Source organism: Bison bison, unplaced genomic scaffold (genome assembly GCF_000754665.1).
Source record: "Bison bison bison isolate TAMUID 2011002044 unplaced genomic scaffold, Bison_UMD1.0 scf7180017864144, whole genome shotgun sequence".
Classification (NCBI taxonomy): domain Eukaryota; kingdom Metazoa; phylum Chordata; class Mammalia; order Artiodactyla; family Bovidae; genus Bison; species Bison bison.
Genome location: NW_011494716.1, coordinates 789,506 through 797,622, shown reverse-complemented (window position 1 = coordinate 797,622; position 8,117 = coordinate 789,506). Strand labels below are relative to the sequence as shown.

The 8,117-nt window shown below is 54.3% G+C and overlaps 3 non-coding genes across 3 annotated transcripts; 2 read left to right on the top strand and 1 right to left on the bottom strand.

Moving 5' to 3' along the window:
• The first annotated feature begins 1,264 nt into the window (after positions 1–1,264).
• TRNAP-AGG lies at positions 1,265–1,336 on the top strand. The gene has a single exon. It is a non-coding gene; the product is annotated as a tRNA-Pro (tRNA).
• Positions 1,337–4,556: 3,220 nt separating this feature from the next.
• Positions 4,557–4,629, top strand: TRNAK-CUU. Its single transcript has one exon. It is a non-coding gene; the product is annotated as a tRNA-Lys (tRNA).
• Positions 4,630–5,165: 536 nt separating this feature from the next.
• TRNAP-AGG lies at positions 5,166–5,237 on the bottom strand. Its single transcript has one exon. It is a non-coding gene; the product is annotated as a tRNA-Pro (tRNA).
• Positions 5,238–8,117: the final 2,880 nt, after the last annotated feature.

The following is an 8,117-nucleotide window of genomic DNA, read 5'->3' as shown; positions in this document are numbered from 1 at the left end:
AGTGACAGCTCTAGCTTTGAAGGTCCATTGGAGGAGATCAGAAATGCTAATACCCAAAGCTGAAGCTCCATTTGCCCCAAACCCGCGCAATAGAAACCTTCTCCAAGACCCAACACACTGTTCCTGCTCCGGGTGGAGCCCGGGCCCACGATCCCTGGCTTAAAAGGCCAAGAGACCCAGCAGGCCCTGGGCCTTCCCCCACAACAAGGCTAAGTCTTCCCATCCTTCCACCCGTGGACCCTGCATCAGCCCCTCTTCCAACACCCACTCCAGTCAACCCCACTGCCTCTGCTCTGCCCCACATCTCCCCCTCTTCTCTCTGCCCCCAGGTCAGCACTTGAACCAGCCTTCCTGGCCTTCCAGGTGTGTGTGTGTGTCTGCTCAAAGGTCACAGCCTCCCCCACTGGGGCTGGTGCCCTTAAAGCTGGTCCCTGCAGAGTTCTCAGCACAGGGCCTGGTACATGGAGTGTGTGGGATGAGTCAGAATGCACAGTGGGGAGGAGGGTCACTGAGGTCGCAGGGTCAACAGGGACATGCAAGGGTGGTATCTCAGGTCTGACAAGTCCCGGCAGAATCTAGGTGTGAGCTCTTCTGAACGTTTTAGGGCCTGGGCTTGGGTGTACAGGGAAGAGCGGGCCCTCTGCTGAGCTCTGAAGAGGGCAGAGCCTCCGGGGCAGGGGCCCGGGGATGGTGGTGGTGGCGGGTGGCCTGTGGACAAGGCCACCAGCTCAGGGATGGAGGCGCCCCCCGGGAGGGCCCTGGGAAAGGCCCAGGCCACATTAGTTGCTCCTCTGGGGTGACCAGTGCACGTGGCCCCTAAGCCTCAGGAGACCCACATTTCTCTGAATATAATTCTCTTCCATGGAGAAGACTGACAGCTGTGTAGCTCGTGGCCTTGTCGGGAGCAGAGGAATCCAGGCACCGCGGCTCCAGCTCTGTCCCCAGTCCCCAGCCTTTGGTTGTAGAGAGAGGAAAGGACCCTCAAGTTCCTCTGCGGTGGAGGCCTCAGTGATGGTGGCCTGGCGTCGCCAGTCGAGCCAGGACTAGGGGAGGCAGAACGGAGTACCAGATGCCCAGAGGATCAGGCTTCCGGACCTGGTGCGCACAGGGGCGGCGACACTGCACTCTCCTCTTCTAGACGGCAGAGAACTGAACTTACCGGAGCCCTTTGTGAAGCACCTCGGAAGCGGGGAGCCGTGGCCCTGAGGCTGGACAGGGAAGTGATGTGACGATAATATGGAATGGGAAAAGGAAGTGTTACTGTGGCTCGTTGGTCTAGGGGTATGATTCTCGCTTAGGGTGCGAGAGGTCCCGGGTTCAAATCCCGGACGAGCCCATGTTTTTATCCCCAGAACTCCCAGTGTACCTATTCCAGGGCCTCTTGTGGACACCAAGTGTGGTCTGATGTACCATCACGCGCCCGCCCCATCCACTCAGCCCGCTAGCCTGAGCGGAAGGACTAGAGGTCCAGAATCTGAGTCCTGAATTTGGGCTCCACATTAAATAGCTTAGCGGGTGGGAATTATGAAGAGAGAGCCCCAGGCACAGCCGGCGACCACAGCTCCCGCCTGGGACGCCGAACCCTGCCCGCGTCCCTGTGCCGCGTGGCACAGGCAGGTGGTTTTCCCCGCCTGGCCGCCAGGGGGCGCGCCGCGCCAACGCTGCCGCGCGATGAAGAGCAGCGCTTCCTCCCCGCCGGGGTCTGGGAAGGCTCCCGGGTCCGTTCCGGCCGGGGGAACATCTGGCCGCCCGGCTTTGCTGCTGCTGTTCTTAATGACCCGTGCGGGGTCGGGCGGAGAAGGCAATGGCACCCCACTCCAGTACTCTTGCCTGGAAAATCCCATGGACGGAGGAGCCTGGTTGGCTGCGGTCCATGGGGTCGCTAAGAGTCGGACACGACTGAGCGACTTCACTTTCCCTTTTCACTTTCATGCATTGGAAAGGAAAATGGCAACCCACTCCTCTTGCCTGGAGAATCCCAGGGACGCGGGAGCCTGGTGGGCTGCCGTCTATGGGGTCGCACAGAGTCGGACACGACTGAAGCGACTTAGCGCAGCAGCAGCGGGGTCGGAAAGCTCCCCTGGACCACCACCCCTCTTCCCACGGGGTGAAAGGAGATAGTAGGGAGCCTGTGCAGGACTGCTCCGAGCATCCACCTGAGGAAATGGACCCCTTAACTTCGGCCGAAGTGTCTCCTCACCTCCCTTTTCCCCTCCTGGGACCTGAAACGTCGGGGCCGTTGGCCCAGCACCTAGTAGCAGCGTCCCCTCCTCCCCCGCCCTGCTTTAATCCGGCTTCTAATGATGGACATTAACGTTCCCCCCAACCTTCTCTTTGTTCACTCGGGGAGCAGTAGGAGGCGCCCCTCCTGCCTCCTGCCAGGGGCCGTCGGCGGAAGCCTAGTGGACAGTATGAACTCTCACTCCAGCCCAGCAGTGTGGGACCCAGCAGGTCCCATCCTGTGGGAATTGCCCTCAGCAGACAGCAACAGGGTGACCCCCTCTTTCCCTACCGGGGGGCGCCTGCTCAGAGAAGGCTGCTAACCCGGAAGATTTAAATGAGATCTAGAGTCTCATAATGCCGAAACTGTCCAAGATGCAATTGAAAACCACTGATGAAACTGAGAACCAGAAAAATGTCAATTTGAAGGATAAATGACAATCAAGAGAAGCTGACTCAGGTATTGGAACCATCGGCCAAGGAAGGCAAACGTGGTTAAGCAGCCATGTAAAAATGCTTCAGAGAGCAATTACAAGCCACTTAAAACAAATTTAAAAATGAAAGTCTCAAATAAATAAAATAAAGAATAACCAACTGAGAAGCTTAGAACAGAAACATACAATAATCAAAATAAAAAACTTAATTGACAGGCAATGGCAGGATCAACAGGACAGACGAATCAGTTGAAGATATAACAATAGATATTACCCAATCTGAAGAACAGAGAAAATAAACTTAAAAAAATAAACCAAGTAACAGAGCCTCAAGGCTTTGTGGGGCTTTAACAAAATATATAATATTGGAGTCTTGAAGACCTAAGAGAAGAGAAAGATGGGGCTAAACAGTGTTAGAAGAAATAGTAACTAAAAAAAGAAAAAGAGAAATGAAATCGCTGAAAGTTTCTGGTGGATTAAAAAAATAAATAAAATTTAGAAGAGGATGTACTTGCACCTCTCCATTCTTTGATCAAAGAATAAAGTTTTCAAAATAAACCTTACTTTTAAAAGTTTTGAAAAAAAAAAATGAAGCAGAATCACATAACCCCTCATCCCCCACCCCCACACCAGAGCCTCCCCTGTCTCTGTGTATATTTGAAACCTGTGTACGACATTGTTTCACCCATAAAAGTTTTTTGCCTTAACTCTACAAATAAAGTCCTCCGTTTTAAAATAATCTAATGCCATGTGCACATCCAACAGCATTAAGGATGGCCCCACAGTATTCTATGGTGCTCAGTGCCTGCAGGCTCCTGCTGCCTCCTAACCTCCCTTTGCATTCGGCTGGCTGGTTTCAGGATGCAGGCCAGCTCTGCACATGGGGACTGGTGGAGTCTGAAATCTCAAGGGATCCTCAGAAAATTCTCTGAAGCACCCTGTCTCCAGAATTTGGGGTAGCGGGGATGGGGGGGAGCAGATAACCTCTGCCCTCACTCCCAGTCCACTGTATATCTGAAGTGGCTTTCTGCTCTAGAGAGGCAAGCTGGGAGGGGGATGTGGCAGGGTAGCCTCATCCTCAGCCTACCCAGGTCTCACAAGTGCGGGGCAAGCATCTGCTTTCTTCCTCCAGGGCCACCTCACTTCTGATTCTGAATCCTGGGAGACTGGCCGAAACAGGAGTGAGCAGGGTAGGTGTCCTGGTGGGTGCCCCGGGGTCTCCAACCCCTTCCAGCAATCCACCACCAGGTCCTTGGTTCCAACAATTCAAGATCACCCAAAGGACAGACCGAGAAGGGTTGGGCAAAATAAAACTTTAAATAAAAAAAAAGTTTATTTTAGATAATGCGCAGGAAGCATGGATGGTGTTATGTGAACATAGAATCCAGTAGAATCCAGCATGTCTAACAATTCTTTTCAGTTCACGGGTTTGTTTGTGCAAATACAGTGGTGGGTCCCTTGCCATTGCCCGATTTCAGTTGGTCTCCTCATCCAGGAGTATCCCTATCAGCTTGGGCAGGTCCACCCTCAGTTCTGTGCCAGTTGCAGGGCTCCTGGCAGCTGCTGAACAGCTGTCTGTCTGTCCCTCTGTCAGTGTGGCATCTCACCCCACACGTCCCTTACTCTATCCCAGTCCCCCTACTCCCCTCGACTCCCCCCACTTTCCCTGACTCCCCCATTTTCCCTCACTCACCCACCCCTCCCACTTCTCCCCACTCCCCTGCCCCTGCAAGGCTGCTTTCCTGCTGGGGATTCGGGGAATTCTGGGCAGTCTAAACACACAGAAGGCCCTGAGAGGACTCCACATCCCTGCTAACCCAGGGACGTACCCCACCCAGTCATTTGGGGTGATCCACAGCCAGTCAAGTTCTGAAGCTTGGCTGGAGTCTACCAGTCACATGTGCCCGGCTAGCTCAGTCGGTAGAGCATGAGACTCTTAATCTCAGGGTCGTGGGTTCGAGCCCCACGTTGGGCGTCCTTTTGACAGGATCTCTAAGCAATTCCTGTCTTTCTGTTTAGGAACAAAATGCACCAAAGGTGAAGTCACGCAGCCTGTGACTTTGCACCGCGCTACCCTGCCCAAGCTCTCATAAGCCCAAAATGTCCACTCCTTACAGTGGATCTGCTAACTCACCAGATTTCTCAACTTCTTTAACAAAAGGAACCCTAGAAATAGATCCATTAACGATTTGAACCTGGATTCTAGACCAAACCCACACACCAGTTTTTCCTTTGGTTTATTTAGGGGAGCGAGCGAGCCAGCTACTACTACCTCTGCATCTGCAGGACAACATGTCCACGGTCATAAAAAGCTCAGCTTACACTAGGATGCTCCTTTGGGAGTCAGGGGAGAACCGAGTTCCATGTTCTCTCTACCAGGAGTGGCCCTGTAGATCTGAGCAACCCAGACCACTGCTCGGAAGGATGAGGATGACAGCTGAGGTGGGAATATCCATATCCGGTGAACGTAACAACAGTGTGTCCCCGGGACACAGCCTTTTACTAAAAGCAGGGCTCGTCCGGGATTTGAACCTGGGACCTCTCGCACCCTAAGCGAGAATCATACCCCTAGACCAACGAGCCACACAATGGTAGTCTCCTCCCCTCCTGATGAACTCAACGTAGCTCTGTCCTCCCTGGTCCGGGACTGTCCCTGATTCCTCAGTCCATGGATGGTTCCCTTTTCCCCGTGAGTGTCATGAATGGAAGGATTTGATTCCGTGGACGGGGGTGGGAGAAGGGGTGGGAGGGGGCGGACATGGGACTTTCCTCATTGCCCCACGCTGAGGCTCCAAGTTGGCGAGTTCCAATGGAGGTTTTGGAGGGTTCGGCTTCTCCCCTCTCCTTCTCTGTACAAGGAACACTGAGGCGATCAGCTCAGCAGAGCACCCCCATTTTGCCTCTGTCACCGGACTGAGGCCTGGGCTGCAGAATGAAGCTTGAAGTAGAGTTCGGATCCCGTCCTCGACGTCGCGGGCTCCTAGATGCCTCCAGGACCACCTGGCTCCGCCAGCACCCACTGAAAACATCTGCCGAGGGGTTGCCAGTCTCACAGCTGGTCCAGCCTGGAGAACCGCCTCCAGAGTCCCAGACTCGAATCCCAGTGCAGACCGCAGCCAGGAAGGGGCCCCAGCGATGGGTGGGGGTTTAAGTAGGGAGTAAAAGGACAAGGGAGGAAGTTGCTCAGAAAAGATGCCCCAAGGTGCTGTCGCCGCTGATGTGACCTGGGTCACGGTGACTTCCTGTCTACTGAACACACACGGACCCCTGACCTCAGTGACCCTGTTCTGGCCACTCGCATCCAGCGGGTCTGGGTCCACCACCCACTGTGCCTGCCCCATGATCCATTCTCACAGGGCCAGGACCCACACCTGCTCTGCCAGGAGTTCTGTTTCAGCCCTAAAGTGACCAGAAAAAGCAAATGGGGCTCCTTGGGGATTTGATGCCAAATTTGATGCCAAAAAGCTCCACAGGGAGCTTCCTCTGCAGTGCTCACTTCCCGTTCCCTGGACAGATGACAGTCAGACCCCAGCTGCAGGCAGAACCTAGACTCAGGGCCTGCCGTAGAGGACAGCAGACCTTGGGTGCCCAAGTAGGGAGGGGGTTGAGGCAGCTCGGAGGGAGGGGCAGCCCTGACACAAAGATGAGTGGACCTGCTGCTGGAGGCAGTGGTGGTTTCCCTTCAAGGAATGCGAGTCTTAAAAGGTTCTGTCTGTGGGGGAAGAAAGTGCTGGCCAGGGAGCCTGGTTACCCTGGTTGATGCCCACTAGGCCTCAAAGGCCAAAGAGGCCTCCCTGGACATCCAAATGGGACCCAGGGTTCTGTTCAGGAAACACACTCAGTAGGGGACTTGAGAGTCAGGAGGCATGAAAGGGGCACCGAGCATGCAAGACTCCAGGCTTAACCAGAGAAACTGGGGCGATTAGATCAGAGAAGAGGGTCACCAGCCCCCTGCCCCCTCTGCATGTGCTGGGCAGCTCTGGCCCTGTGGCAGCTCGCCTGGCAGGGGCTCTGTGCCTTAATACCCTGGGGAGGCCCGACTCTGGGCCTGGGATCAGAAAGCCGCCTAGATTGGGGGCCCTCAGATTCCAACCAAAGTCTCAGTTCCTTCCTGTATCAGCCATGTCTTTTCTGTATTCTGTTGTTTAGACGTCTGGAACCTTGCTGACTCTGGAGCAAAGGCCTCTCCCAAGGTTGGGCAATTCTTCTTTTTTTTTTTTTAACATTAAAAACATTTATTTTTGAATTTTTAATTGGAAGATAATTGCTTTACAGTATTGTGTTGGTTTCTGCCATTCATCAATGTGAATCATGCATAAGTTATATGTCCCCTCCCTCTTGAACCTTCCTCCCTAGTCAATTGTGCTCAGTTTTTCAGTCGTGTTGGACTCTTTGCGACCCCATGGCTTGTAGCCCGCCAGGCTCCTCCGTCCATGGAAAATTTCCAGGCCAGAATATTGGAGTGGGTTCCCATTTCCTACTCCAGGGGATCTTCCAGGCCCACCGACCTGGTCAGTTCTTCGAGATAGCAAACAATTCCTCCGTCAGCAGGCATTTTTCAAACGTAAACCAACCAATCCAGGGTCCACAGCCCACGACCACCTGTTTTATCAAACTCTCACCCTCTGGGCCACAATCCACCTGCAGAGTCACCTCAAGGCCAGGAAACAGACAACCAGGGACAGCACCTGTGCCCCCGAGCCCACCGAACTTATTTCAGCCAGCCATTTAAACCTGTCTTCCCTGCCTGACCTGTTTCACCCTCCCTGAAGCCACAAGAAAGTCTCCTGCCCACATTTTCTTCTTCCTTCCGACACTGGTGCGTCCCCGTCCCCCCTCCCCCCACGGAGACGTGCCACCTCCTCTTGGAAACTGTAATAAGCCATCTTCTCAGTAGCTGGATCTGTTGGCCTCAGAAAATAATAATAAAACCTATGAAAACACCGCGGTTCTTCTAGCGGGAGCGGAGCACCGCCCCCTGGACCCCGGTGGGGACTGGTGGTCCATTTTGCGGCCCCATGCTCAGTCTCCTCTGCGGTTTCCTTCCTTGCCTGGGTCGTGGAAGACCCTTTGGGCAGCCCCTCGAATAGGAAAGGCATTGAAACGTGGGCTTGTCCTTTACTTGGGTCATAAAATTTGAGTTTATTACCCAAAGTATAAACACACGCCCCAAGTCACATCATCACCCAGTCCAGTGACCGTCTGGCACACGGAGCTGGTCTCCCGAGAGCCGAGACTGACTCATCTCGGTCTCCTCCCCCAGCGCCAGGCCCAGAGCGACCCCAGCGCAGTGATGGCCACTTGGCAGAACAGAACCGAGCGCGGACGATCGGATCGTGGCCGGCGGGAACCACGATTCGGTCCCTCAGGACTCCGCAGAGTTACGAAGTCTTCAAACCGAAAGCTAGCTGGTGTCTGGGGAAAGGGAAAAAGAAAAAACGCTGGGCTCGTCCGGGATTTGAA